The following is a 27596-nucleotide window of genomic DNA, read 5'->3' as shown; positions in this document are numbered from 1 at the left end:
ATCAGTACCTGATAATCAATATTCAGTACAGGCACTCAGTAAATAACTGCTGAAAGAGTCAGTGATGTTCTGTTTTCTCTGAGCCCCTGAGACATGTCCCTGAGGAAAACCTGTGCTCAAAATTTCCCTGTCATTTGTTATAGTTAAAAATCAAAGTAATAAAATGATTGTCTTGCATGTTATTTTTAAAAATAAGGTTGACTTCAATTACTTTTTATAGGAAACCTAACATCTCCAGGGCATGTAGAGGCCCACATTAAATATTTTGCTTATCTATAGCCAGTTCTCATTTTTCTGTCACTGAAAACCTCTGTTTTTTTCCAAAAACTAAATGTATTTATATTTGTGTGCATTGTAAACAGTGGAGGATCTCCATCATTACCCAAATTAACAGGGGAATTCCTAACATGGCCTTTGGAATTCCATCCTGGTCAGAAGACTCAATCAAATCTTCTCTTCACACCCTCATCCCCAACAAAGTATACAACATATCTCCTTCTTCTCTGTTTAGTGACACAAGTATCCAGGTCTATTTGTTGTATTCAGGAAATACAATGAGGACGGCCACACCAAGGACAGCTAGGCACAGCATCCCTTCTATTCTATTCCCTGGTCACTGGAGTAGAAAATGCTTATGTTCCCTCTTACTTTGAGGAATCACATCTATTTACTCTTCTCTCAGGTCTAATTCACTTCTTTCTCCCTTGCCCTAGACCTAGTGTAGCAGGATTCTCACACAGAGAGTCATGACATTGAGGCTTTTCTTCTAGGAAGCAACTTAATTCGTGCAGCACTGCTCAATTGGGTTTGTACCTGAAAAACAGAGCCTGAAATGTCATGTGACATAGTTTTTTGGGTTTTTTTTCAACGTTTATTTATTTTTGGGACAGAGAGACAGAGCATGAACGGGGGAGGAGCAGAGAGAGAGAGGGAGACACAGAATCGGAAACAGGCTCCAGGCTCTGAGCCATCAGCCCAGAGCCTGATGCGGGGCTCGAACTCACGGACTGCAAGATCGTGACCTGGCTGAAGTCGGACGCTTAACCGACTGCGCCACCCAGGCGCCCCATGTGACATAGTTTTTTAAACACATTTTCTATTTCTTTGTTTCCCATATACGGTAACACACAAACATGCCATCTGATTAAGTGTCTCTTGTTACAAGGTTGTGAGGGATGTTGTCAAGTACATGTATAGCCAAGTTGCCTTCAGGTTTTTATTTTGTTTTGTTTTTTCTCTCCTTAGGGAGGGAACCCTACCACACTAGGTTTATATTCTCTTGAAAAAAAGTAGATCTATGGACATGTATCCACATTTGTCTCTAGTCCACTAAATTTTGCACTTGTTTTGGTAGAATTTCTGCTTTTGTGTGGGCTTGAAAAGGGGAAAACAATGCTTATATTGCCAATGAATAGCAAAATGGAAAAGAAATACATATGTGTGTGTATTTAACAGACAGACCCAAAATAAAAAAAAAAATGGTACTGAAAATTGGTTCTGGGACTCTGGATCCTTTGAGCCATGGAAAATATAGAGAGGGCAGAGATGGTAGGGATAAAAAGATCGGTTAAAAAAAAATTTTTTTTTTTATAGATCTCTGCTTTGACTCTCTATTTCACCTCTCTCCAGGGATAAGGTGAAACATATTCCCTCTAACTGCCAGCCTAGTGGGACTTCAAGGGACCCACCGGAGGCTCTAAAATGTGTTCCTACATCTGGGAGACAGAGAAGTCTGATGTCTGGCTCATGCCAGAAAAAGAGGCTCCATCAGGAACACCAGCGTGGCTTAGTCGGTTCAGCATCCGACTCTTGATTTCAGGTCACATCATGATCTCATAGTTCCTGGGTTTGAGCCCCGCGTTGGGCTCTGCTCTGACAGAGCAGAGCCTGCTTGGGATTCTGTCTCTTCTCTCTCTGCCCTTCCCCCTCTCTCCTGGTCTTTCAAAATAAATACATATTTTAAAAATTAAAAAAAAAGAGAGACTTCAACACAGATTGGTGCTGATAACATATAAGGCTATGCTCCGGGTCATATCTTCTCCTAGGATGAATGGCTAGCAGTAGGTATGTCTACCTATTGCTAACTGTCTATTCTTACTCTATAGGTTAGAATATAACTTGAAACAGAATAAGTAAGTGCCATTTTTCTTCCTTTCAAATATCAAAACAATAATCTCAGACTCTTCTCAAGAATGATTTTGGATATAATTTACAACTCCCTCTTCCTGACCACAGAATCTGAAAACTACAAATAACATGTATTGAAAAATTTTCCCCAAATACTGTTTATTATGTTTTTTAAAAGGAATTAGAGGAGGGTGTCTAAGATGGCAGCATAGAAAGATCCTGAACTTGCCTCCTCCCACAGACACACCAAATCTACAACTATAAATGGATCAATTCCCTCTGAAAAAGATCTCAAAACTAGATGAACTGCTCTGTACAACAAAGAACAAAGGAACACATTGAGAGAGGTAGGCGAGGCAAACACACAGTCTTATTTAAAAAAAAAACACCTACCCCTAATAGAGGGACACACAATAAAAAGGGATCTCACCTGAGAGGAACTTCTCTCAGAGGAGCAAGGGGTTGGTGCCCCACACTGGGGACCCCTACTCCTAGGATCTGCACCAGAGAGACAGCCCCAGGATATCTGGCTTAGAAAACCAATAGGGCTGATATCTGGAAGTCCCAAAGTGCTAAAGGAAACAGAATTCCCCCTCGTGGATGACTCACATTCTGTCTTGCTCATCCTGAGATGCAGTGAAAAAATAGCAGTTTGAAAAGCACTTAGACTATATGAGAAAGAGATTCACTTCCTGATTTGAGGGCATCAGCTAAAGGGGCTAAATCAGTTGAGACAGTCCCAGAAGGGGGAAACTCTGGTGGGTGCCATTGTTACATTCTCCACACAGCCTGCTAGCACAGATGGGTGAACTTGGATAGAGCACCCTCCTGCCACTTTGCTGGGATAGGTGAGACAAGCAATCATAATATTTGCTGAGGCCAGAGAGTGTGGGTGGTTGCAGCACTCCCCTATTCCTAACTAGGGCAGATCAGAGAGTTCTTCTGCTCCCCAGCTAAAGTTTGCAGTGCAGCCAATTGCAACATTCTCCCTCCCCCTGGCTGGGGCTGGCCAATATGAGGAGAGCTCAGAGCATTCTCTTGCTCTCAGCCTAAAGCTGGTGCATGTAGAATCAAGGCACTTCCTGCTGCACTGCTGAATCCCACAGAAGGGTGCACTCAAGACATTATTCCCCTGCCTTTCAGAAGCCAGCAAGCCTGCCCACCCCCATCCCCCACTCTCCAGCTGCCTTGCAAAAGCCAGCAGGCACATGCAATCCACACAAGGGATATTCCTTGATTGCCTGGCCCTGGTGGCCAAGGGGGCTGGCATTCCAGAGCTCCATGGGACTGTAACAATTGGAAAGACAGTTCTTGGCAGGCCACCACACCCAGGGCACTGCACAGACAGCAGACTGAAACACAAGTCCAGTCTTCCTGTAAAAAAGGCCCATTTATTTAGCCTGGAGTTTCAGTCTGAGGGATAAGCCTCAGGATTTCCACACATCTAGATACTAAGGAGGCACTCACTCCCAGGGAACATAAACAGGGAAAAGCCATCTTTGCATACCCATTGACCTCATTACAGCTCAAGGAGACTTCCCAGAAATAGCTTATACACAACTGTCACACAGAGGACACCTCCATATCTAGTTTGCAGACCAGTAGAGATTACAATTGTAGCCATACAGAATTGTATATGTGTGCATACTTTAAAAGCTGCTGCTTAAGGGACTGGCTTCCAATCAGCAGCAATGAAAATAGGTGCTAAATGAGATTCCTTCCTTTGGATCACTAACAAATCTTGGCACACCCTCAACAATGGGGACATATCAGGAATAAATCAGGTGGTTCAGACAAACACAAAGGTTCCAAAGACAACCAAGAGCTAGGGCAAGGTTAAAGAAGGATCATCACCTACACCAGGCCACTCTTTCAAGACTGAGAGAGGTAGCTCTTTGACCTAATACATAGAAACAAACACAGAGAATCAAATAAAATGAGGAAGCAGAGAAATATGTTCCAAATGAAAGAATAAGATAAATTCTCAGAAAAGGACCTTAATGATATGGAGATAAGTATTCTACCTGATCAATAATTCAAAGTAATAGTCATAAATATGGTTACTAAACTCAGGAAAAGAATGTATGAACACAAGAGAACATTAACAAAGAAATAGCAAACATAAGTACTAAACAGAAGTCACAAAGCTGAAGAACACCAACACTGAACTGAAAAATACACTAGAGAGAATCAACAGACTGGATGAAGTAAAAAAAAAAAAAAAAAGAAGGATCAGTGAGCTGTAAGATAAAGTACTGGAATTCACCCAGACAAAGAAGAAAACAAAAAGAATTTTTTAAAGATAATTTAAGGGATATCTAGGCTACCAAGAGGAATAACATTCACATTATTGGGGTCCCAGAAGAAGAGAGAGAGAAGAGGGGCAGAAAATTTATTTGAAGAAATAATGGCTGAAAACTTCCCCAACCTAGGAGGAAAAAAAGCAAATATCCAAGTCCAAGAATCCCAAAGAGTTTTAGATAATATGAACCCAAAGAGAGCTACATCAAGACATTATAATTAAAATATCAAAAGTTATGTTAATCTGGTTTGTTTCTTAAATTCCACATATGAGTGAAATCATAAGTTATTTGTCTTTGATGGACTTATTTTACTTAGCATAATACTCTCCAACTCTATCCACACTGCAAAAATGTGTCATTCTTTTTTATTGTCGAGTAATATTCCATGTCTTCTTCACCCAGTCATCAGTTGATGGACATTTGGGCTCTTTCCATAATTTAGCCATTGTTGGTAATATTGTTATAAACATTGAGGTTCATGTATCTCTTCGAATCAGGACATTTGTATCCTTTTGCTAAATACCTAGTAGTGCAATTGCTGGATCATAGGCGAACCCAGGGGAAGGGGGGGAGGGGGGTAAAGGGGGGAGGAGAAGCAATGCAGGAAACACATTCTTAACTATAGAGAACAAACTGAGGGTTACTGGATGGGAGATGGGCAGGGGGTTAGGTTAAACAAGTGATGGGTTTTAGGAAGGACATTTGTTATGATGAGCACTGGGTGTTGATGAGTCACTAAATTCTACCCCTAGAACTAATATTATATTGTATGCCAACTTATTGGAATTTAAATAACAATTTGGGGAAAAAAAAGAAAAAATTGTCAAAAGTTAAAAAAAAAGGTAAACAGAGAATCTGTTTTTTATTTTGTATTTTTAATTTTTTTTTTTTTAAGAGAGGGAGAGAGTGTGCATGGGGGAGGAGGGACAAAAGGAGAAAGAGAGAGAATCATAAGCAGGCTCCACACCCAGCATGGAGCCTGACATGGGGCTTGACACAGGATTCAATTTCAGGAACCATGAGATCATGACCTGAGTCAAAATCAAGTGTCAGATGCTTAACCAACTGAGCCACTCAGGCACCCTGCCAGAGAGAATCTTAAAAGCAACAAAAGAAAGCCAAATTGCTATGTACAAGGGAAACCCAAAAAGGCTATTAGAATATTTCTCAGTAGAAACTTGGCAAGCCAGAAAAGAGTGGCATGTCATATTCAAAGTGCTAAAAAGAAAAAATTTCCAATCAAGAATACTCTACATGGTAAGGAGACCATTCAGGTTTGAAGGAGAGATAGAGTTACCAGATAAGCAAAAGCTAAAGGTATTCACCACTACTAAACTGGCCATACAATAAATATTACAGGGACCTCTTTAACCTGAAAAGAAATGGCATTATTAGTAACAAGAAAATACACAAAGGTAAAAATCTCACTGGAAAAGGTAAATATTTGGTAAAAGCGTGGATTAATCCCTTATAAAGCTTCTAAGAACACTAAAAGTCAAAAGTAGTAAAAATTAACTAAAAATATAGTAATTAGCTAATGGATACATAAAATAGAAAAATGTGAAAAGTGACATCAAAAACATAGAATGTGGTGGGTGGAGTAAAAATGTAGAGTTTAGGAAAGTGTTCAAATTTAAGTTGTTATCAATTTAAAATATACTGTTATATTCACAGGATAATACATGTGAACTGAATGATAAGCACAGGGCAAAAAATGATGGTAAATACAGAAAAGAAAATAAGCAATCTAAACATAATACTAAAGAAAGTCACCAAATCAGAAAGGAAGAGAGAAAAGAAAAGAAAAAAAAGGAATAGAGAGGAACTACAAAAGCAGCCAGAAAACAATTAACAACATGGCAGTAAATACACACTTATCAATCATTACTTTAAATATAAATGTGCTAAATTCTCTCATCAAAAGACATAGAGTGGCTAAATAGATTAAAAACCAAAACCAAAACCAAACACACAAACAAAAACCAAGACACACATATAAACTGACTATAAGAGACTCATTTTATAAGTAAAAACACACACACACACACTGAAGGTGAAGGGATGGAAAAACATATTCCATGCAAATTAAAATGAAAAGAAACCTGGTATATTTATATTCAGAAAAAACAGACTTTAAAACAAGGAATGTAATAAAAGACAAAGGGAGCACTACATAATGATAACATAGGAATATCAAAATTTATAAAGTAAATATTAACAGATCTAAAGGGAGAAATTAACAACAGTACAATAGTCGGAGATTTTAACACCCCACTTACATCAACAGATAGATCATCCAGACAGATAATCAATAAGGAAACACTGACCTTAAGCAACATATTAGACCAAATAGACTTACAGATATATACAGAATATTTTATACAAAAGCAGCAAAATAAACATGGTTCTCAAGGAGCATATGGAACATCATCCAAGACAGATCACATGTTCGACCACAAAAGAAATTTCAGTAAGTTCAAGAAAACTGAAATCATATCAAACATCTTTTCCAACCATAATAATCTAAAACTGAAAATCAATTCTAAGTATAAAACTGTAAAAACTACAAATATGTGGAGATTAAAAAATATGTTACTGAAAACTACTGGGTTATAAAGGAAGCTAAAAACAAAAAAACCTAGAGACAAATGAAAACAGAAATATGGCCTACCAAAATCTATGGGATACAGCAAAAGCAATTATAAGAGGGAAGCTCACAGTAATATAGGCCTACCTCAAGAAACAAGAGAAATCTCAAATAAACTTTACAGATAAATGACTAGAAAAAGAACAAACAAAACACAAGGTTAGAAGGAAAAATTAAAAAGGTGAAAGCAAAACTAAATGAAATAGAGAGTAGAATAACAGTAGAAAAGATCAATTAAACTAAGAGTTGGTTCTTTGAAAGACAAACAAAACTGACAAACCTTCAGCCAGACCCACCAAAAAAAAAAAGAGAGAGAGAGAGAGAGAGCTCAAATAAATAAAATTAGAAATGAAAGATAACAGTTATAACTGATACCATATTAATATAAAGGATCAAATAAGACTACTATGAAAAATTATATTGCCAGTGAACTGAACCACTAGAAAAAAGTGGATACATTCATAGAAATTTAAAATACTCTAAGACTGAATCGTGAAGAGAAAATAAACATGATTACAAGAATTACTAACAAGGAGATTGAGTCAGTAATCAAAACCCTCCCAACAAACAAAAGTCCAGGACCAGACACCTTCATTGGTGTTCCGCCAAATATTCAAAGAAGACTTAATACCGATCCTTATCAAACTCTTCCAAAACGCTCAAGAAAAAAAAGCTTCCAAACTTACTTTATAAAGCCAACCTGGCCTTGATACTGAAACCAGACAAGGACATCACAGAAAAAGAAAATTATAGGCCAAAATCCCTGATGAACATAGATGCAGAAATTCACAACAAAATGTTAGCAAAAAGAATTTAAAAATACATTTTAAAATAATACCATAATGAAGTAGGATTTATTCTGGGGATGCAAGGATGGTTCAACATGTCTAAATGAATCAACATGACATACTACATTTTAAAAAGACCAAAGCAACAAAGACTAGAAAGTACCAGAGAACATCACCAGAAACACCAACTCTATAGGTAACACAATGGCACTAAATTCATATCTTACAAAAATCACTCTGAATGGAAATGGACTAAAAGCTCCAATCAAAAGACAAAAGGTATCAGAATGGTTAAAAAAAAAGATCCATCTATATGCTGACTACAAGAGATTCACTTTAGACCTAAAGACACATTCAGATTGAAAGTGAAGGGATGGAGGGGTGCCTGGGTGGCTCAGTCTGTTGAGCATCTGACTTAGGCTCAGGTCATGATCTCACAGTCCGTGAGTTTGAGCCCCGTGTCGGGCTCTGTGCTGACAGCTCAGAGCTTGGAGCCTGTTTCAGATTCTGTGTCTTCCTCTTTCTCTCTCCTCCCCCGCTCATGCTCTGTCTCTCTCTTCTCAAAAATAAATAAACGTTAAAAAAAATTTTTAAAGAAAGTGAGGGGATAGAGAACCATCTATCGTGCTAATGGATGTCAAAAGAAAGCTAGATATAAGATAGCCATACTTATATCAGACAAACTAGATTTTATTTATTTTTTTAAAATTTTTTTTAACATTTATTTATTTTTGAGACAGAGAGAGACAGAGCATGAACGGGGGAGGGTCAGAGAGAGGGAGACACAGAATCAGAAACAGGCTCCAGGCTCTGAGCGGTCGTCACAGAGCCCGACACGGGGCTCGAACTCACGGACTGTGAGATCGTGACCTGAGCCGAAGTCAGCCACTTAACCGACTAAGCCACCCAGGCGCCCCCAGACAAACTAGATTTTAAAACAAAGATTATAATAAGAGATAAAGAAGGACATTATATCATAGTTCAGGGGTCTATCTGTCAAGAAGATCCAACAGTTGTAAATATTTATGCTCCCAACTTGTGAGAACCCAAATATATAAATCAATTAATAACAAACATAAACTCACTGATAATAATACAATAATAGTAGAGGATTTTAACACCCCAATTAGGGCAACAGACAGATCATCTAAGCAGGAAATCAACAGGGAAACAAAAACAAAGGATATGGCTTTGAATGACACACTGGACTGGGTGGACTTAACACATATATTCAGAACATTTCATCCTAAGGCAGCAGAATACACATTATTCTCAAGTGCACATGGAACATTCTCCAAAACAGATCACATACTGAGTCACAAATCAGCCCTCAACAAAGTACAAAAAGATCAAGAACATACCATACATATTTTCTGACCACAACCCTATGAAACTTGAAGTCAGCCACAAGAAAAATTTGGAAAGCCCTGAAATACGTGGATGTTAAAGAACATCCTACTAAATAATGAATGGGTTAACCAGGAAATTAAAGAAGAAATAAAAGAAAATAATGGAAGCCAATGAAAATGAAAACACAACAGTCCAAACACTTTGGGATGAAGCAAAGGCAATCCTAAGAGGGAAGTATATTGCAATTCAGACTATCTCAAGAATCAAGAAAGGTCCCAAATATGCAATCTAATCTTGCCCCTAAAAATGAAAGATAAAAATGATATGGTCATCTCAATAAATGTAGAAAAATCATTTGACAAAATTCAACATTCAATTATGATAAAAACTCTCAACAAAGTGGTTATAAAAAGAACGTAGCTCAACCTAATAAAAGCCACATATAACAAACCCACAGAAAATCATACTCAGCAGAGAAAACCTTCAAGCTTTTTCTCTAAGATTAGGAACAAGGCAAGGATGCCCACTATTCCCAGTTTTATTCAACATAGTATTGGAAGTCCTAGCCACAGCCATTAGGTAAGAAAAAGAAATAAAAGACATACAAATCAAAAAAGAAAGTAAAAATGTCACTACTTGCAAATGATGTGATAAAACCCTCAATACTACACACACACACACACACACACACACACACACACACAGACACACACACAATCTGTTAGAACTAATAAGTGAATTCAGTAAAGTTACAGGACATAAAATTAATACACAGAAATCTGTGGCATTTCTATACATTAATAATTGACTATCAGAAAGATAAATCAAGAAAACAATCTCATGTACATTCACATCAAAAAGATTAATATGGGAATGCAAGCTGGTGCAGCCACTCTGGAAAACAGTATGGAGGTTCCTCAAAAAACTAAATATAGAACTACCCTATGACCCAGCAATTGCACTACTAGGCACTTATCCAAGGGATACAGGTGTGCTGTTTCGAAGGGACACATGCACCTCCATGTTTATAGCAGCACTATCAACAATGGCCAAAGTGTGGAAAGAGCCCAAATGTCCATCAATAGATGAATGGATAAAGAAGATGTGGTGTATATATATACAATGGAGTGTTACTTGGCAATCAAAAAGAATGAAATCTTGCCATTTGCAACTACGTGGATGGAACTGGAGGATATTATGCTACATAAAATTAGTCAGAGAAAGACAAAAATCATATGACTTCACTCATATGAGGACTTTAAGAGACAAAACGAACATAAGGGAAGGGAAACAAAAATAATATAAAAAAGGGAGGGGGACAAAACAGAAGAGACTCATAAATATGGAGAATAAACTAAGGGTTATGGGAGGGGTTATGGGAGGGGGATGGGCTAAATGGGTAAGGGGCACTAAGGAATCTACTCATGAAATCATTGTTGCACCATATGCTAACTAATCTGGATGTAAATTTAAAAAAAAAGTATATACATTGGACGCATGAAAAAAAAAATTCCCATCTCAAGAAAGCACTCGATTCATTCAAATTAACAGACATTTTATTAAACTTTATGAATTTGCATTTTAACATAGGACAACATCTAATTTGCTGACATCAATAAATAAAATTCAAATTAGGCAAAATTGGAGTAGATAAATTTGGGGGAAATTTAAACTTACCATTGAGCTTCAAAATCACCCATTAAATGACTACTTAATCTAAAAAAAAGAGTAAAATAACTAGGAATTAATTTAACCAAAGCCATGAAAAACCTGTACATTGAAAACTATGAGATGTTGATGAATGAAACTGAAGAAGACAAAAATAGAAAGACAGTCCATGCTGATGGAATGGAAAAACATACATTGTCTACACTATTGAAAGCAATTTACAGATTCAATGCAATCTATATCAAACTTCCAATGACATTTTTCACAGAACTAAAACAAATAATTCTAAAATTTGTATGGAACCACATAAGACCCTGGAAAGGCAAAACAATCTTGAGAAAGAGGAATGAACCTGGAGGCAACACACTCCCTGGTTTCAAACTATACTACAAAGCTATTGTATGTTATTAACACAAAAACAGACACATGGATAAATGGAACAGAACAAAGAGCCCAGAAATAAACCCATGGATACACGGTCAATTAATTTATAGCAAAGGAGGCAAGAACATACAATGGCAAAACAACAGTCTCTTCATTAAAAAGGTGTTGGGAAAAATGTACAGCTATCTGCAAAAGAATGAAACTGGACCACTATCTTACATCCTACACAAAGATTATCTCAAAATGTATTAAAAACATTAGTGTAAGACCTGAAACATAAAACCCATAAAAGAAAACATAGACGGTAAGCTTCTTGACATTGGTCTTGGCAAAAATAAACAAATGAGACTGCATCAAATTAAGAAGCTTCTGCACAGCAAAGGAAGCCATCAACAAAAGAAAAAGGCAATGTACTTAATGGAGAAAGTATTTGCAAGGTAAGGAATTAATATCCAAAATATATAAAGAACTCATATGCCTCAATAACAAAAAGGCAAGCAAGCTGATTAAAAAATGGGTAGAGTATCTAAATAGACATTTTCCAGCAAAGACATACACGTGACCAACAGGCACATGAAAAGGTGCTCAATCTCAGAAATTATTAGGCATATGCAAATTGGAATGACAATGAGATATCATCTTATGCCTGTCAGAATGGCTATTATCAAAAGACAAGAAAAAAACAAATGTTGGTGAGGATCTGGAGAAAAGAGAACCCTCATGCACTGTTGATGGGAACATAAATTGGTGAAGTCACTATGGAAAATTTTATAGAAGTTCCTCAAAAAATTTAAAAAAGAAGTATCATGTGATCCAGCAATTCCACTACTGGTTATCAAACTGAAGAAAACAAAATACAAATTGGAAAAGATATATGCAACCCAAGTTCATTGCAGCATTATTTACAATAGCCAAGATATGGAAAGAAACTAAGCATGAATGCATGGATAAAATGAATGGATTAAAAAGAAGTGAGATATATATTATATGTCACTGCTATGACATGAATGAACCTTGACAGCATCATGCTAAGTGAAATAAGTCAGACAGAGGAAGACAAGTATCTCATGATTTCACTTATATGTAGAAACTCAAAATCAAAACAAAGAAAACAAAAATGCGGACTCATAGACACAGAGAACAGATTGGTGATTACCAGAGGGGAGGGAGGTTGAGGGCAAGAAATGGGCAAGAAATTTTATAACTTCCAGTTATAAAATATGTAATTACATGGAGATACAATGTACAGCATGGGGAATAGAGCCAATGTTTTATTAATACTTCATAAGGTAACAGATGGCAACCAGACTTACTGTGGTAGCCATTTCATAATGTATACAAATGTTAAATAATGATGTTGTGCATTTGAAACTAATATAATATTGCATGTCAATTGTACCTCAATAAACTAATTAAAGTTTATATTTCAATGCATTTAAAATATATGAGATTAATTTGCATAAAAATATTAACTTTAATCTGCAGATTGATTTTGCAAGTATTGGTTACTTTTCACTAGGCAATTTCCTAGCTTCCTGGTATTTGTCTGGATATTTCTGTGAGGGTGCTTGGGGGTAAAATTTACATTTAAATTAGTGGGCTTTAAGTAAAGCAGATTGTCCTCCATAATGTGACTGGGCCTCATTCAATTAGCTAAAGTGGAAGTTGAATCAGCTTGTTCTATCACTGAATAGAACAAAGGACTGGCCTCCCTCAAGCGAGAGGGAGCTCTCCAGAAGGCTGCCTTTGGAGCAAAATCAGCAGTTTGGACTTCTTCCGCAAATCAGCACTTCCTGGTTCTCCAGAAGACTGCCGTTAGACTCCAAATGCAACTCTTTCCTGAGACTCAGGCTTGCTGGCCTCCTCCATTAGATTTTGGACTTACTAAGCCTCAAAATTACATGAGCCAATTCCAATAAACAAACAAATGCTTGTAAACATAAAATATATATTCATCCAATAGGATTGAGATTGGAGAGAGAAAGTTGTATCTCCATCCTATTGTTTCTGTTCCTATGGAAAATCCAGTACACCCCTTTCATGCAATCACCGATTTCACTTATAGCCAAACAACTTTCTTACTTGCAGTTTTCCTTTGAATTAATAGCCCCTCTCCAGACATTTACCCAAACACAATCTTCTCATAGCAATACTAAAGCATGGAAGCTAGCATAATATTTAAATACATTATTTTTGCTTTTTTAAAAGTCAGGTTCATTATGGTATAATTTCCCTATAGAAAAATTCACTCTTTTCAGATGGATCTTAATAAATACATGTATATAGTTGTATAACCACTACAACAAACAAGATACAGAATATTACCATCATGCCCAAAAGTTTCTAATGCGGCTTAATAGTCAATTCTCTCTTCATATCCCCAGGTCCCAACAACCACTAATGATTCCTAACCCTATAGTCTCCTTTTTCCAGAATGTCATATAAATGGAATTATACCATACAATAGCCTTTTGTGTATGTTTTTTTTTTTTTTTTCACTTAGCATAATGCTTTTGAGATTCGGCCATGTTGACCTGTGTAAGTAATTCCTTTTATTGCTGAATTCCACTGTATGGATGTACCACAATTTGATCATCCATTCATTCACTAGTTTACAAGCCTTTGGACTATTTCCAGGTTTTAGTGATTATAATAACACTGCTGTCTGCATTCTCAAAAATGTATCATACAGATACATTTTTTATTTCTCATTTAAATACCTAGACAGAGAATTCCTAGGGCAAATGGTAAATGTGTGATTAACTTTACCAGAAACCACGAAACTATTCTGCAAAGTGGCTGTACCATTTTACATTCCCAGCTGCAATACACAAGTGTTCCAGTTGCTCTGTATCCTTGTTAGGACTTTGTAGTGTTAGGTTTCTAAGAGCCATTCTAATAGGTGTGTACTGCTCACTGCTCTATCTTTGTGGTTTTCACTTGTACTTCCTTAATGCCTAAAAATGTGGAGCATCTTTTCATGTGTTTCTTTGCTATCTGTAGTAGTCAGTGTCTACTGATGTCCGCCCCCCAAATAATCCAGAGATACTGATATTCACATCTCTATGTTGCACTCTTCTAAATTTAATAAGGCTGTGTAACAAGTAGTATACTCTGGAACTGATGGTGTGTAACCTCTAAGGCTACATCATGATAGCTATTGCTGCTTCCTCCTTGATGTATCTTGGCTCACACTTTGAGGTAAGCCAGCTGCCAGGTAATGAGGGAATTCAAAAATACCTAGGGAGAGATCCACACAGTGAAGAATTCAGGTCTCCTGATAACCATCAATATCAACTTGTCAGCCATGTGACTCAACCATATTGAAAGCAGATCTTCTAGCCCTTAGGTAAGGCTTCAGATGACACTCAAACAAACAACCCTAGCTAAGTTGCTTCTTATTTTCTGACCTACAAACACTGTAATAAATGTTTATTATTTTAAGCCAGCAAGTTGTTTAGTAAATTGTTAAGCAGTAATAATTAACACACCATTCATATGTTTTCTTTGGTAAAATGTCTGTCCAAACCTTTAGTCTATTTTTAAAAATGGGTTGTCTTCTTGTTACTGAGTTAAAAGTTCTTCATATACTTTGGCATAAATTGTTTATAAGGTGTTATTCAAGTATTTTCTTCCAGAGTTTGGCTTATTTTTTTTAATTTTCTTAATAGAATCTTTCAAGAGAATAGATTTTATATTCTGATAAGTTAAATTTGAGTGTGTATGAGACAGAGAGAGACAGAGAGGGAAAGATTCATGCTTTTGGAAAGATTCATATCTAAGAAATCTCGACCTAATGAAAAGTCAAAGGATTTTTTTTCCCATTTTTCCTTCCAGAAGTTTTATAAATTTAGGTTTTACTTTTAGATATATAATTCATTTTCGATTTAAAAAATATGATGTGAGTTCATTTTTTGAAAGCCTAATTGTTTCAGCACCATTTCTTAAAAAGACCATTCTTTCTCTATAAATAAGCTTGGCATAGGGGCGCCTGGGTGGCGCAGTCGGTTGAGCATCCGACTTCAGCCAGGTCACGATCTCGCGGTCTGTGGGTTCGAGCCCCGCGTCGGGCTCTGGGCTGATGGCTCAGAGCCTGGAGCCTGTTTCCAATTCTGTGTCTCCCTCTCTCTCTCTGCCCCTCCCCTGTTCATGCTCTGTCTCTCTCTGTCCCAAAAATAAATAAACGTTGAAAAAAAAAATTAAATAAAAAATAAAAAAAAAAAATAAGCTTGGCACTTGGTAAAACAAATCATTTGATTAAGACTCTATTGAATATATAAATCAATTTAGAGAGAATTGACATTTTAATAGTTTTGATTCCTCTGGTGCATGAACAAGATATATTCTCTCCATTTATTGAAATGTTCTTTGATTTCTCTCATTAACAATTCATAACTCTCAACATAAAAATCTTACACATATTTTGTTAGATTTATTCTTATGCATTTTATATTTTGATTCAATATTTATGGCACGGTTTATTAATTTCAAATTTTAATTTTCCATTGTCAGTATAGACAAATGTAGTTGATTTTTATGTATTGACCTTTTATCTTGTGACCTTACTTAAACTCACTTATAAATTTTAGTATCTTGGGGTGCCTGGGTGACTCAGTAGGTCAAGCGACTGACTTCAGCTCAGGTTATGATCTTGCTGTTTGTGGGTTCAAGCCCCACATCAGGCTCTGTGCTGACAGCTCAGAGCCTAGAGCCTGCTTTGGATTCTGTGTCTCTCTCCCTCTCTCAAAAATAAATAAACATAAAAATTTTTTTTTAAATAAGTTTTAGTGGCTTTTGTTGTAGATTTTTAGGGATTTTCTATTTAGACAATTATGTCACCTATAAAAAAAAATAATATTGGGGCGCCTGGGTGGCGCAGTTGGTTAAGCGTCCGACTTCAGCCAGGTCACCATCTCGCGGTCCGTGAGTTCGAGCCCCGCGTCGGGCTCTGGGCTGATGGCTCAGAGCCTGGAGCCTGTTTCCGATTCTGTGTCTCCCTCTCTCTCTGCCCCTCCCCCGTTCATGTTCTGTCTCTCTCTGTCCCAAAAATAAATAAACGTTGAAAAAAAAATTTTTTTTTAAATAATAATATTATTTCTTCTTTTGTAATCTGTATGTCATTTGTTTATTTTTTTAATTAAAAATTTTTTCAATGTTTATTTATTTTGAGACAGACACAGAGCACCAGTGGGAGGAGGGGCAGAGAGAGTGGGAGACACAAAATCCGAAGCAGGGTCCAGGCTCTGAGCTATCAGCACAGAACCCAACTTGGGACTCCAGCCATGAGATTGTGACCTGAGCCAAAGTTGGACACTTAACCGACTGAGTCACCCAGGCATTCCTGTATGGCATTTATTTCTTTATCTTACTCCATTGTACCAGCTAGGACTGCCAGTACAATGTTAAATAAGAATGATGAGAGCAGACACTTTGCATTATCTCCAATTCTTGGGTGAAGGCATTCACAGTCTTTCATCATTAAGTAAACTACTAGCTGTAGATTTTTATATTTATGCCCTTTATGAAGGTGAGGAAATCTTTCTGTGCCTCATTTGCTGAGAGTTAATGATGGATGTTGAACTTTTCCAAATGTTTTTACTTCATCTACTGACATGATCAATTTTTTTCTTTGTTTTTTTCTTTGTTGATATCACTTACATTTATTTTTTTTTCAATGCTGTACTAACCCAGCTGCTTTTAAACATCCTACACAGTATAACCTCACATATTCTACCATATTTTGCACATGGTGCAATCACAAAACCTAATCTGTGGTACCTCACTACCTTCTTAACGATGCTCATCCTCTGACCCACAATGCTCTTTTCTCTTCACCTATCTGAATCCCTGTTTTCTTTCAAGGTCAAGTTTAATTTCACCTCCTCCATAATCCTTTCTCCAGTTATCTTAATTCCCTTTCCATGGGCTAATCATTGGATGTAAGCACTCTTCCAATCCATTTTTTATCAGCAAAAGCCATGTCCAGAAGAGCAAGAAACTGCCTGGGATCAGGGGATAGAGACAAGAGTCAGTGGAGGAGAGTATGATGAGGCAAGGTGGCATAATATTTCAGTATTACAATTGGTGTTTTTCTCCTAGTATAATAATACAGGGAATTTCTTGTTCTAGTTATGGGGAGATTCCAGTAATGTTATGCTCATAGATAATCCTCTTCCCACCCTTACTGCTCTTGGAACAATTCTGGAAGACTGTAGTCCTTTATTTATGGTGGAACTGCAAAGATAAAAAGAACCTCCTGTTTCTCTGAAAATCCTTTGTAAAAAAATATATAAAAGAATAAGATAAAATGTTACATTTATTCACTCACTAAATCCTCAGCAGTACCTTGTGTGAAACACTGTGTTAAGCTTTGTTGGAGATATAAAAACAAACTCTATTTGACGTATCTAAATTTAAATTACATGTAAAATACTGAATCTACTTATACTTTCTTGTACTGAAATCTCTATTTCCTTGTAATTCCCCACCTCAGACACACACTCAGCTTCCTTCTACCCAAGGAAAAAGGGCTATTTAATACACAAATACTAAAATATATGGTCACATAAATAAATATTATTAACATAAAATTAACACTATTTTGAATAGTTTTACACAACTAGTTCCATTATCAAACAAGTGTGAAATATAATATTTAATTTTTAAAAATGATTTTGAATATTTTCTCATAATCTCTGAATAGAAAACCCATTTGAAATGTAGCCAACTGGTTTTCATTAAAAATCAAAAATGAAAAGCATCGTGGTTAAAGCTGGGTTTCAGAATTAAAACCATATGGGAGCTCTGAACAGTACAACTTTTGGCACTGTCAGGATTTCTTGTGATGAAACTGGCACCTGTTTTCATGGAAGTATTTTGCCACCTATGCATTTGCACATTTTCAGTTTTGGCCTTAATAACAGTATCCAGATGATTATTAAATTACCTAGGTAAGGAGTTTCAAGTTGTTAAATATTCCTTTTTAAAATGTATTTGTCTTCATATAGCAGACATAGTACAGAGTAATTGCCTGGGAAAACAGAAATCGCCAAATATTGGACTAGTATCACCCCCACTCAGATCAGAATCTTAAGAGACAAGAGTAAAACTTTGGTGATTTCCATGCTCCAAGATGAAAAACAAAGAAGATAGTCTTATACTGTAAATGACAGTGGGGATTTTTCTCCCTTATATTAGAACTCAGCTAATTAAAATTCAGCTGGAATTTACAGTACTCAATGGTCAAATCAATGTATGCCTTGAACTACAAACACAAGTTGAATGCAATAGGAATTATTGAGTAAAATACTGGATGAATCCCAGTTTTATGTTACCCACAGTCAAATTCTGTGCACAAGTCTTAACTCTACCTTGAATAATTTAGGAGCCATCTGCCTGAGAATGTCTGTGTATCCCCCTTTCTTCTATCCTTTGATATTCTGATTTTTGATATGCTTTTCTAGTTAAGCCTTGTCAGCCTAAAGTAAACAATTTATTAGTTTTAGTAAAGATGTGATGGTAGAAGAATAAACAGCATAAAACAGTTTAAAAAGGAATGTTTTCAATGTATAAAGCTATATAAAGAGTATTCTTCAGTGCCTTTTTATAATCATCCATGAAAAAGTACAGTAGTGCCCCCTCCTTACCCACAGGTCACCAAGCCCCCCAGTGGATGCCTGTAACAGGAGATAGTACTGAACCCTGTACATACACTGTTTTCCCTATACATACATACATACATACATACATACATACATACATACCTAAAATAAAGTTTAATTTGAAAATTCTAGCACAGTAATAGATTAACCACAATTATTAATAAAATAGAACAATATATTTTAATAAAAATTATGTGAATGTGGTCTCTGTCTCTCTCTCTCTCTCTCAAAATCTCTTATTGTACTGCGTTCACTCTTCTTGTGATGAGGCCAGGTAATAAAATGCCTATATGATGAGATGAAGTGAAGTGAATGATGTAAACATTGTGATGTAGCATTAGGTCCTACTGATACTCTGAGGAGAAGTCAGAAGGAGGATCATCTGCTTCCAGACTGTGGTTGACCACGGGTAACTGAAAGTATGGAAAGCAAAACCACAGATAAGGGAGGACAACTGTATAAACAGTCCAGTGTATTGGAGCTAAGAGGGAATGCAGGAAATACCCAGAGGGAAGAAGAATACCTTGTTCACCTTTTGCTAGGTCCTGCAGACCATACCAACGAACTACCTCCACAGACACACAGAAATCTCCCCTCTGTATAACCCCTGATCATTCTTTGTATCCTTCTTCACACCCTCCCCTTTGCAAGGTGTGTTTGCTGTATTATTTGAGAATATTCAGATCTCCTATAGAAGACAGGAAAAGCAAATGGAATCAGTAAAACTCATGAGAAACATTAAACATAATAAGTATAAAAGTAGCTTGTGAGACACAAGAAAAACTCGTAATATGTTAAGCAAAGACACTAAGTTAATAACATGTGAAATACGTTAGACATAAATAAAGTAAAAATACCACTAGTGATAAACATAGGTGGAGATGGAAAGATCAAAGGCATCAAATACTAGTATGGCACATGAGATACCAAATCTGAATGTTCTACTAATGTCCTACAAATGTCAGTAAGATTTTTAATTACCCTCCATCTCTTGTTGACACCCATTCTGGTTCATGTGTCTTCTGCCTGAGACATGCAGATTAAAATCTACAACTGTTAAGACAAGCCAATGGGCAAGCTATAGTTGTGGTCAGGTATATTTGCCCCCGTGTCTCCCATAGCACAAGCATTTATTGACTTCAAGCACCTTCCATTGGCTGAGTTCCTTGTTCATTCTCAATACTATTCCTTTTAACCACACTAACAGTGGGGGGGCTGATAACTTAGAGAGAAGGATAAGACAGAGAAGCACTGTATAACACAGAAGTCACATCATGTGGTCCTTCTAACCCCTTTACCCTTTCCCAAGTGTGTTAATGTACCCCATCTCTTTTCTCTTGCTTCTTACTCTTTGCTTTATGTTGATTCAATAAACAGTGAGCTTTGATAATTTTAGTTTAGTCTCTGAGTGTTTCTGTTCTGTGACCTTTGGGAAAGCTTCTCTGATGGTATACTTGTAGACTTCCATTATATCAAGGCAATTTTCCATGTGACACCCCATTACCAACCACCTCCAAGGTTGCTCTCAGCTTCACTGTCCTGGCTGGTAAGAATAATGGCAGGTATCCAAGGATTCCAGAAGGCCCTCAATGCTTTTGAGCTCCCCAGACTTAAAACCTTTTGCTGTCATGTACACCTAAACAAGTGCCTCCCTATACTTGAGACTTCTGTGAGTAGATTAATTTTCTTTACATAAACTCTCATTTTCGTCTGGCCTTTAGGTTGTCATTTTTCTCTTTTATTAGTTTTATCATGAATAATTTCTCTACTCTATACTATTACTTGAAAATGTTGTATTATTGAGAGTGTTCCTCTGATTCCTACCCTACACCCAGTTCCCTTCTCCACAAACCCAGATATTTTCAGCTGCCCAAGTCTGGTAAGGACAAAAGGAAATAACCAATTTCCATTGAAAAATATTTAATATATGATTAATAATAAAGTAATTATAAAAATAATTAAAAGTTCTTTGGAACTCTGAATTAGGTAAAGGAATTTTCAAACTATATTTTTTTGATAATCACTGAAACTCCTTGAGAAATAAATATAATACTAGATGTGTGACCACTGACAAGTTCCTCAACCCCCCTGTGCCTCAGTTTCCTCATCTCATAAAAATAAAAAATAACAAATGTGCCTATCCTATAGGGTTATTGTAAGTATTAAAATAACAAACTCACGTAAAGTGCTTAGAATAAATCACTAGCACTTAATCATTTCAACCTCTTATTTTGTAAATTGTTTTTTATTCTTTCTGTCACATTCATCTTTTATAAAAAATAAATAGCACTGTAAGTATTCACTATTTCTAAAAAATGTAGACCAGTTTTAAAGACAATAATACTTAGAATGAGACTTTATTGAACTCTTACCATATTTCAGGCATTCTGCAAAGTACTTTATCTAGATAATCTCATTTAACGGTCAAAACAACCTTAAGTTGTTTGGATATATTATTATGATATATTTGATATACAATTATCTCCTTTTAGTACATAAGAAAATAGAGACTTACCATGATTAGTTTGCCCAAGATCACACAGTTTGCAAATATAGCCAAACCTTAAACTAGTGAAATGATCCATTTCTATCTCTCTGAAGTCCATAATGTTAAAATTGTGTTTTAGTACCTTTGCCAAAACTTCTTAAAATACCTCTCCACTCTATAATTTCCTTCTTAGTTTCGTTTACATTACTCGCAACACAGAAATATTTCATTTTTATGTAGTAATATCTAACAATGTTTTGCAGTTTCCTTCACTGTTTTTATGGTTAGAAAGTCATTCCCCACTCCCAAGACAACATAGTCTGCAGTACTTTATAGTTGTTTTAGAGTATTTTTTCTTTATTTACATACTTAACTTATTGATGAATTTGGTATTTATTTTTGTTTTTGTTTTAAGTTTAGTAATTTATTTTGAGAGAGCACGTGCATGCACAAATGCACATGCAAGCAGAAGAAGAGCAGAGAGAGGGTGAGAGAGAATTCCAAGCCAGCCCTGGACTGTCAGTGCCACTATTTTTGTTTTTATTATGAGGTTGGGGATAACTTGATTCTCTCCCCATATAATTATCTAATTGTCATTTCTTTTGTAATATGTGAATTCATCATAATCACACAAACTGAAGATGTATTTTTGCTTATAAATTTAAATTATGGCAATTTGAAAACATACTCTACTATGATGTTAGTAAAGCACCCTTTTTGTGCAGAAAATTTAATACCTTCACTCTAAAATAAAAATCTCTCAAGAATATGTTAATTCCAAGGGGCTCCTGGGTAGCTCAGTTGGTTGAGCATCTGACTCTTGATTTTGGCTCAAATCATGATCTTGAGGTATGAGAGATCAGCCCTTCATAAGGCTCTGCAATGACCACACAAAGCCTTGTTGGGATTTTCTCTCTTCCTCTCTCTCTGCCCCTCCACCCCCCAAAATAAATAAATAAATAAATAAACATTAAAAAAAAGAATATACTAATTCTAAAAAAAAAAAAAAGTAAGAAAAATAATAAACCACCCATTTCCCCGTGTTGTGCAATGAGATGGTGGCACCTACAGCATAGCACTGTGTATTCTAGAAAATTATACCCTTGGTCTGTGCAGCTCTGGTTTGTGAAACCTTATAGCCAGCTGTAATCTTAGCTGGTGGGTCAATTTGGACTCCTGCAGAAGCTGCCTCCTCCACCCCCAAAGATTCAAGTGGATATAATTTATTTGGGAAGTGATCTGAAAAGATCCTGATATAGAAATAGGGAAGAGAAACAGACATGGAAAATGACCAACAAAGAATGTCCTATCAAACTCTTTACCACTGTGAGCAACTGGAACTTATGTCTGAGACAGTGTAGACCTCATTCCTCTAAGGTGTCCACACTAGGAAGGAGGGAACTGGAGATTTTAGGTAGCAACTCCAGTCAGCCTATGGTTGAAAGCTACTAGCTGTGGGCCTAATTTTCCAGGATTTCCAGAACCCTCTGGAGGCAGACCTGGCTTCAGCGGCCAGATGAGGGGACACAAGTTTGGGTGGTGTACTATAATAGGGAGGTCCAGAGGATTAGGATGGGGACTGATGACTTCTGCTCCAGTTGGTAAACAAATGTCATTAGTCAGGGTTCACCTTGAGTAAGTTGCTGAATTAAGGGAACTCTTGGGGCACATTGGTGGCTCAGTTGGTTAAGCATCTGATTTCGGCTCAGGTCATGATCTCACAGTTCGTGGGTTCAAGCCTCGAATCAGGCTCTATGCTCAGAACCTGGAGCCTCTTTCAATTTCTGTGTCTCCCTCTCTCTCTGCCCTTCTCCCACTTGGGATCTTTCTCTCTCTCTCTCAAAAATTAACAAACAATCAACGAAACTAAAAGGCAACCAACAGAATGGGAAAAGATATTTGCAAATGACATATCGGATAAAGGGCTAATATGCAAAATCTATAAAGAACTCACTAAACTCCACACCCGGAAAACAAATAATCCAGTGAAGAAACAGGCAGAAGACATGAACAGACATTTTTCCAAAGAAGACATCCAGATGGCCAACAGACACACTCATCATCAGGGAAATAAATATCAAAGCCACACTGAGATACCACTTCACACCTGTCAGAGTGGCTAAAATTAACAACTCAGGAAACTATAGATGCTGGCAAGGATGTGGAGAACAGGAACCCTCTTGCACTGTTGGTAGGAATACAAACTGGTGCAGCTGCTCTGGAAAACAGTGTGGAGGTTCCTCAAAAAATTAAAAATAGAACTACCCTACGACCCAGAATAGCACTTCTAGCGATTCCTCCAAGGGATACAGGAGTACTGATGCATAGGGGCACATGTACCCCCAATGTTTATAGCAGTGCTTTCAACAATAGCCAAATTATGGAAAGAGCCTAAATGTCCATCAACTGATGAATGGATACAGAAGATGTGGTTTATATATACAATGGAATACTACTTGGCAATGAGAAAGAATGAAATCATGCCATTTTCAGCAATGTGGATGGAACTGGAGGGTATTATGCTAAGTGAAATAAGTCAGTAAGAGAAAGACAGATGCCACATATTTTCACTCATATGTGGATCTTGAGAAACTTAACAAAGACCATGGGGGAAGGGAAGGGGGAAAGAAACCAGTTACAAACAGAGAGGGAGGCAGGCAAACCATAAGAGAGTCTTAATTACACAGAACAAACTGAGGGTGGATGGGGGGCTGGGGAGAGGGGGAAATGGGTGATGAGCACTGAGGAGGGCACTTGTTGGGATGAGCACTGGGTGCCGTGTGTGAGTCAATTTGACAATAAATTATATTAAAAAAATAATAAAAAATAAAATAAACATTAAAAAATTTAAGCAAATGGGAAATCTTCAGTCATGACTCCTTTGTGATCACTGTGAATGAATTCTGAATACTTACTAGGATGTCTATCCATCTATTCTATCTATTCTGATCTTTTACTGAAATATTTTAATTACAATAATTATGCATTTCAAAGCAAATCCCTCCTTTTTATATTTTTCTTCAGAACATTTTTAGCTAATCTCATTTGTCCACATGAAATTCAGAATTTTGCATCAAGCCCCACATCCACCCAAGAAAAAAAATCAATTAGTAATTATATTATGATTTCAAAAAATAATTTAGTAAGAATTGACCTCTGTATAAAGAAGATGTGGTACACACACACACACACACACACACACACACACACACACCGGAATATTAGTCAGTCATTAAAGAGAATGAAATCTTGACATTTGGGAGAACATAGATGGACCTAGAGGGTATTATGTTAAGTGAAATAAGTCAGACAGAGAAAGGCAAATGCCACACGATTTTACTTACAAGTGATATCTAAAAACAAAACAAATAAAACAAACAAAACAAAAATAGAAACAGACTAATAAATACAAGGAACAAACTGGTGGTTGCCAGAGGGGAGAGGGGCATTAGGATGGGCAAAATAGGTGAGGGACATTAAGAGGCACAAACTTCTAGTTATACAGTAAATAAGTCACAGGGACGATAAACATAGCACAGGGAATATAGTCAAAAGGATTATAATAACTTTGTATCATGACAAATGGTAACTATACTTATCAGAATGAGCATTTCATAATGTATATAATTATTGAATCACTAGGCTGTATACCTAAAACTAATATAATCATATATGTTAACTCCTTCAATTCAAAATTTAAAAAAGGGAGCGCCTGTGTGGCTCAGTCAGTTAAAGCAACTGACTCTTGATTTCAGCTCAGGTCATGACCTCACAGTTCATGGGTTTGAGCCCCACATTGGGCTCTGCACTGACAGCACACAGCCTGCTTGGGATTCTCTCTCTCTCTTCCCTTCCCCCATACACTCTCTCTCTCTCAAAATAAATAAAATAAACTTAAATTTTTTTTAAAAGATTTGACCTCTTTAGAAACAAAAACATTATTCCTATACAAAAGTACAAATTCAACTCTTCTTTCATACCTTTCAGTATATTATTATAGTTTTATTCATAAGCCAAACAAATGTTTTGGGGGATTATTCCTTGATATGTTATAAGGCTTTCTCTTTTATTATTCAATAAAGAATATCCCATGTCCTTTTTTCATTAGACCTTTTATATAGATGTAAATTTCATATAAGAAAGTTACTGACTTTTATAAACTTCTCTTATTATAGACAATCTGTTTTTCTTACTTCTAAGCATTTTCATAATTTTCTTGTGCTGGTTAGGTTATAACTAAATTATCTGCAAAAATTATCATCATCTCTTAAGACTTCATAAAATTCTACCATTAAACATTTGTTCCTTTGAGCCAAAGCGTCGTCTGTAAGGTGCAATATCCTTCTAAGAGACTAAGAACATATGTGGCTCTTAGCAATTATTAACTTATTAGTGTGAATTCACCAATCAGATCCTCTATACTTAGTTGAGATAATGTTATTAACAGAGAAAAAGAGAACATACTGGTAAAAAGAAAGGGCTGGGGATTGTTTCTAGGCCTGGGGAGGCAGGATATGAACAAAGTTATTAATCCTGGCTGGGGAAATACCAAAGAAGACTGCTCTGTCTTCAGCAATAATGCTTAGAGAAGGCCGTGATCTCCAGTGGCCTTCCCACTTATCAACCTGGCCCTTTTCCAGATCTCATTCTAGCTACTGCTTCCACTCTACTTGATGACAACAAAGAACAGAGTGAGAAATGCTTTCACAAGAAGTTTGGCTCAATACCCACACATTTTCTGAATTGTCTAGGGCTGCATGCTTGGGATATGAACAGTAGAATATTCTGGATTTGATTATTACACAGCTGGATTATGAAATATTTTGCTAAGTTTGTATTAGTATGTTACTATACACACAAAAATAAAGAGGTTTATTACTTTTTACTCTAGGATCCTAAGACATTAATGATTTTTTTAAAAAATGCCACAATTTAACATTACAAGTAGACAACCTTGGGTAGAATATTAAAAGCATTTTAAATATGCTAGGAAGGAAGAAAGTATCTGCAAATTCTAAATCTCTCTCTCACCAAGCACCATATGACTGAAAATTCTAGGGAAGAAAGGAAAGGAGGCAGGGGAGGAGGGCAGAAAAACAAGAGGAAGAAACTTTTTTGCAGCTAGAAATTCAAGTAATTTGTCCAGTGAAAGAATCAGATCTCATTGCCATTTCTGTATTTTATTTTTCTGTAATTAGTAGGCCTTTCTACAAACTGTCTTCCTGAATATTTTTGAGGAAATATTATTTTGGGGGTTCTCCAGATGGAAGTACCTTTCTGAAAATTAGAAAAGCCTAAGAAAATTACCTTTAGAAAATATAAAACCTTTGGTTGTGAAACGACTGAATTTCAAACTTGTTTTTAGATCCAGTGAGCTAAGACTTCAAAAAATTACTCAGGAATAGCTTCCATTATTATACTTTTGGTAAATAGAATAAGATTAACATAGTCCAATGTTTTGGAAATCATTAAGTAGAAAATGTCAAATCCTAAAATGTAAAGCTAGAAGCACATATTTGTTCATCAGAACCAAGTGAACACCATCTGTTATTTTCTTATCCAGCAACATCAAAACCTTAAAATCTCACATTTTATACGATGGGGTTATTAGAAAAAATAAATAAATTAGCATTACACAAATATTTAATTATAAATATTTAAATACAAAATTCAGTGAATAAATATCAGTAAGTCTTAATCATAAGTTGGAATATATTCATTTTTGGGTAATTTTCTATGAACTATAGTTCTTTATTTTGTTTTTAACTTTTTATTAAAGTAATTTCTACACCCAATGTGCAGCTCGAACTCACAACCTTGAGATCAAGTGTCACATACTCTTCTGACTGAGTCAGCCAGGCCCCTTGAACCCTGGTTTTTATGTAAAATGTTAATTAATGCAAAATAAATCAGAAGTTTAATCTTGACTTGCTTTTAGAAAGCCAGATTAGGGGCACCTGGGTGGCTCAGTCGGTTAAGTGTCTGATTTTGGCTGAGGTTTTGATCTCATGGCTCATGAGTTCGAACCCCGCATCAAGCTCTGATGACAGCTCAGAGCCTGGAACTTGCTGTGTCTCTCTCTCTCTCTGATTCTGTGTCTCCCTCTCTCTCTGCCCATCTCCCACTCCCACTCTCTCTCTCTCAAAAATAAATATTTAAAAAAAATTTTTTAAGTCAGGT

The sequence above is a fragment of the Herpailurus yagouaroundi genome, unplaced genomic scaffold, assembly GCF_014898765.1.
Source record: "Herpailurus yagouaroundi ecotype Mexico unplaced genomic scaffold, PumYag 100, whole genome shotgun sequence".
Classification (NCBI taxonomy): Eukaryota; Metazoa; Chordata; class Mammalia; order Carnivora; family Felidae; genus Herpailurus; species Herpailurus yagouaroundi.
This window is presented reverse-complemented; position numbering follows the sequence as displayed.